The following is a 5,539-nucleotide window of genomic DNA, read 5'->3' as shown; positions in this document are numbered from 1 at the left end:
CTAAATTAAACATTGTTCTTTTCCTTCTTCATCTTCATCCTTTTTCTTAGTCACTTCGATTTTTCGTCTTCTTAATCCCTTCTTCGTCTTCACATTTTCATCTTCTTTCTTCGTCTCGTCGCCTTTTCGTCTTCTTTCTTCGCCGTCTTCGCAGATTTGGTGGTGAAGGGGTTGAGTGGAGGGTGAAGAGAGGGGTTGAGTTGGTTGCGTGGTGGTTCTAGTGAAGAGGAAGAGAGGGGCTGACTGATGAAGGGTTTGACAGGAAGAGAGAAAAGAGAGGAGAGAGGTGTGCGGAATTTTGGGCAGGTGCTGCAATTAGGTTTAGGTCATTAAAAGGAGGTTTTGGGCCTTTATTTGGGCTCCGCATTAATGGAACGATTTTCGGATGCGGTCCCATGAACCGCAACAGGCCCATGAAAAACCGCATCAGATTTAAAATCTGATGCAGTTTTTTAAGGACCGCATTAGATTTTGTTTGCCAAATTTCCCTCAGATTTTTTAGTTGATTTTGGAATGCGGCTTTACAAAAACCGCATCTGTTACTAAGTGACATATAAGGTTTTTTCCACTAGTGATAGGACTTTGGAGGAAATGGCTAGGACTATGTTAATAGCTAGTGCACTTCCAAGGAACTTTTGGACTGAGGCTGTTAATACTGCTTGTCATATAATAAATTGTGCCATGTTGAGACATATCATTTATAAAACTTATTTTGGAAAGAAACCCAATATTACACATTTTCAAAACATTTGGTTATAAATGTTTTGTTCATAGTAATGGGAAAGATGATCTTGGAAAAATTTGATGAAAGGAGTGATGAAAATTTGATGCAAGGAGTGATAATTTTGAAATAGGCTTGGCTAGACCAAATGAAAAAGATGCATATTCAATTGAGGAAGAAGAAGGAATAAAAGAGGAAAGGAACGAAGAATAAAATCTTCAAAACAATGCTGGTCTTGTTCCTCAAGATGATAGAACTTCTCCTATTACTACCAAAAATAAAAATGTTGAAGGAACTCCTTGAACATTGACTAAGAGAAGAACAAATGAACAAGGCTCATCATCTTATCAAGAAATTCAACAGGAACAACCTATTCCTATAAGAGAATTTCAACCAAAACCTTGGAGACAACAAAAATCACATCTAATGGAACTCGAAATAAGTGACATATCCAAAGGTACACAAACTAGATCTCAGTTAAGGAATTTTTGTGCATTTCATGCGTTCCTATCAATTATGGAACCACGAAATCATGAAGAAGCCTTAACTGATTCTAATTGGATTACTGCTATGCAAGATAAGGTAAATGAGTTTCAAAAAAAAAAAGGTAATGACATCTAGTTCTTTCTTTTAAACAACAAAAAGTCACAACAAGAATGTCACTATTTTCCGTCCGCCAAAATCGGACGCTAAAAACACGGGATCGGACGCTAAAGAGATTAGCGTCCGTCATCGGACGCTAAAAGGCTGATGCAAAACCCCTGGTCGCTAATTGTCCAATTAGCGTCCGCTAAACGGACGCTAAATATTTAGCGTCCGAAATTTCATCATTAGCGTCCGCCTAGAAGGATGGACGCTAATTAGCGACCGATAACTGGCGGTCGCTAATTAGCATCCGATTACTGGCGGTCGCTAATTAGCGACCGGTTATTGACGGTCGCTGATTGTTAGCTTCGGACGCTAATTAGCGTCCAACCTTCGAGGCGGACGCTAATGTTTAGAATCGGACGCTAAACGTTGAAACCAAATGCTCAAACAAACCCATCATTATCAGCTTTCACTTGCCCAAAGTTTTACTTTATTATTTTTATTTAATTCATTTTATTAACTTTCAATTATTATTTCAAAATGAACAATGTCAGAATAACAAAAATTGAGATATAAACAAATGAGAATTTCATTTAAATTAAATATATATAATTACAATCGAATACCAAAATTTAGTACTATAATAGTATAATTACATAGTAACTAAAATCTAATATAACAATTTCAATCTAATACTAGTCCGAGCCACTGCCAATGCCGAAGTACTGTACCACCAGGCCAACCAATCTCTGATTTTCATGAAAATGAAATTGAACCCGCCTATGTCCTCGTAATATTCTCAGACTTTGAATGTCACTTACCATTTGGAACTTCATGTGGGCTTCAATTGTGTTATGTCACAAACTAAGTTCGAGAAAGGATGAATAAAAATGAGTGAAGGAGCTTCTATAAAAGTATCCTTTTTCTGTCGCCACGTTAATGCTTGTTACTTCATTCCAGCTCCCTCTTCAGTCGCCACATTTTTTGACCTGTTATAGAAACATGTCCAGGCAATAATGTTAAGAACGTCACTCTCCATCACATACACAGATCATAAACAGATAAATCAATGAATGAATGAACATCACCTTGTTTGAACAGAACCTGCTTCAGATGATGTATTCAGAAGTAGTAGATATCTCATGCTTCGTTGAACTTTTGTCGGACATTACTCATGTGAGCAGATAACAGCACACTAATTTCTTTCATCTGAGACACCAAGGTTATAAACATTCCGCTAGATATCTCAATTGGTGTATCCTTCCCTTGTGAGTAGATAATATCAATTATAGTCATATCGGATATTGTTGGATTCGCGTTAATGTGAATCTGTAGAACAAAAAGTACATGTCACGCAAAAAAGAAAGGTTCATAACAGGAAAACAACATGTATAGAATATTAGAAACCATCCTTACATCATAAGACAGGAGTGAAAACTAATCATCCAAGAACAATGGTATAGAATCTAAAGAAAATAATTTTTAAAAAATAAATAAACCATTGCCCGGCTTCTCTGAGTACCTACAAACTCAGTACTGCAGTATCAGTGAACCCACGCAAACAACCAAAAGAAGATCCATGCAATAAAAAGGACTAGAGAAAAGGAGATGCATTCAAAAACTAGGAAATGGAACAGAAATTAGAAAAGAAAAATGGGAAGGCATGTAATGTTATTAAAACTTGCCTTTCTTAAGATCAACCGACTCTACATGCACTTGATGCTTGTCCAAAATTCTTATTATCAACCACAGGACCATGTATTTGTGACAATAAAATTACTTTGCATCCATGCTCAGTGTTGTAGGTTCTTCATCTGTTTTTTCTTTTGAAATCCTTCGGACCAACTAGATTTGGAAGATAATGATTCATCTCATCCAGAAGGGAAGCTGCAATTTTCAACTTCCCCATTTTCTTTAGATTATTAATCAATGATCTATAAATGTAGATTGAGGGCTGGACTTGTCTGCTCTTCATTGAACTGAGAAGTTTCAATGCTTCCTCTACGTTACCTGATCGACCAAAGCTCTCAATCAATGCAGTATATATAAGTTCTCAAATCTGGAATGAATAAAAAATTTGGAGCTATCAGGCCGCTGACATTAGAAAATTTTATGATCAGTACAAGATATAAATTGTGCAAACTACAAACAGAAAAAATCAATTCTAACACATAGAACACTAACCTATTTTTGATACAAAAACATTCTAAACTAGGATGTTCCTATTGCAAACAAGAAACTATGGAATAATTCGTACTTAATATTGAACTACAGCATGTCAGCACATGTCCAACCAAAGAAGATTCTGTAACAACTACATTTAACATTGGTGAGAAATTCCTAATACATACTACTAATAGCCGCTTCCTTGTTCATAACATTTCCTGGTTGCAATTGAACATCATCTATTAGCTATTTATAGTGGTGAAATATTGATTTCATTATCCAACATTCATGATCTAATACAGAACATTCAGAATTAGATATCCAATTTGTTATGAACTAGCATCACTGGATATTCGACATTGAACTCCAATCCTAAACACACACTTCTCAAGGAGAAGCAACGCTCTATCACTTAATTGTCCAATTTTACCAAAACTACAATTTAACAATTCAACTATAACAATTGTCACTACAACCATGCTTAATCATTGTCACTACAACCATGCTTAATCATCAAGTAATCAACTATAACAATTCAAAACACCTTAATTCATTGAAAATTCGATTAATTTCATCAGTAATCGCAAAAACCCTAACATTCACAACACAAAATCCAATAAAAATTCAGAAACAAAATAACTCAATCCGCCGCAACACACAAATACGAAATCAAATCAAAATTCAACAAAAATGAAAGAAATACAGAATCGAACGAATAAAGTGTTAAAGGACCTTGTTTCGAATAATCGAATTGAAGTAGATTGAGAAGAGAGAGCAGCGATAGCGCGAGGAAGAAGCTTGGCGAGTAAGATAGCGCGAGGAAAAGCTAAGTTGGTAAGCATTCTTTCCAGTATATCTTCTTTATCTTTATCGGATGTTGCCGCCATAGCCGACAACAAGGTTGAAGAAGATGATGGTTATGAAGATGGCAGTCAAGTTCTGATTTCTGAGTGTGGTCGACGGTGAGAGAGAAGAGCGAGAAAGAATAGAGAATAGAGAGGTTAGGGTTTGGTTTGGAGAGAATAGATGTCGTCGAAATGTGGGTGGAAGGGTCGATTTTGATTTTGTTATAGCCCGCTTTATTAGCGTCCGCCTAAAGCAAGTAGCGTCTGACATTCCGGACGGTAATTTACCGTCCGTCGATAATCAGACGCTGAATTCCAAAGACAGACGGTAATTGACGTCTGTTTAAATGGCGGACGCTAAATGATAAAAAGCGGACGCTATTGAGCGTCTGATTAATAAACGGACGGTATTTTAACATTTACCGTCTGATTTATATGACGGACGCTAAGTTCAGACGTTAGAAAGGCGGATTCTTGTTGTGAGTGATAGGATTAAAATGAGTGTTTAGAAACAAACTAGATGAGTATGGAACTATTGTAAGAAACAAAGTTAGACATGTAGTAAAAGGTTATAATCAACAAGAAGAAATGGACTATGAAGAAACCTTTTCTCTTGTTGCTAGATTTGAGGACATTAGAATACTAATTGCATTTGCTGCATATATGAGATTTAAGTTGTATCAAATGGATGTAAAATGTGCATTTATTAATGGCTATTCAAATGAAGATGTATATGTTGAACAACACCCTGGATTTGAAAAATAATGATTTCCCAAACCATGTCTACAAGCTTGATAAGACTCTTTATGGGTTAAAGCAAGCACCTAGGTCATGGTATGAGAGATTATCTAAGTTCATTTTAGAGAATAGTTTCAAAAGAGGAAAAGTTGATAAAAATTTGTTTTGAAAATCGAAAGAAACTGATATACTACTCGTTCAAATATATGTTGATGACATTATGTTTTGAACAACTAATGAGTCACTATGCAAAGAATTCTCTGAACTCATGAGTAATGAATTTGAAATGAGCTGGATGGGTGAGTTAAATTTTTATATGGGGTTACAAATTAAGCAAACTGAACGAGGAATAATGCTAAAGAAATATGCCCTTGAAAATTCAAAGATCAATCACACTCATATGGGAACTTTAACTAGATTAGATGAAGACTCCATAGGAATAAGTGTTGATCAAACATTATCTGTTGTATCTAACTGTTTT

The 5,539-nt window shown here is 35.7% G+C and overlaps 1 long non-coding RNA gene across 2 annotated transcripts; it reads right to left on the bottom strand.

Annotated features, from left to right (window-relative positions):
- Positions 1-1,874: 1,874 nt before the first annotated feature.
- On the bottom strand, positions 1,875-4,515 carry LOC125499620 (uncharacterized). Of its 2 annotated transcripts, none has more exons than XR_008970456.1 (3): positions 4,208-4,515; positions 2,398-3,403; positions 1,875-2,298 (listed from the first exon to the last, which is right to left on the bottom strand). It is a non-coding gene; the product is annotated as an uncharacterized LOC125499620 (long non-coding RNA). The 2 variants fall into 2 exon arrangements; XR_007276580.2 differs by having other exon boundaries at positions 2,398-3,368; positions 4,208-4,512.
- Positions 4,516-5,539: the final 1,024 nt, after the last annotated feature.

This window comes from Beta vulgaris, chromosome 7 (assembly GCF_026745355.1).
Source record: "Beta vulgaris subsp. vulgaris cultivar EL10 chromosome 7, EL10.2, whole genome shotgun sequence".
Classification (NCBI taxonomy): Eukaryota; Viridiplantae; Streptophyta; class Magnoliopsida; order Caryophyllales; family Amaranthaceae; genus Beta; species Beta vulgaris.
This window is presented reverse-complemented; position numbering and strand designations above follow the sequence as displayed.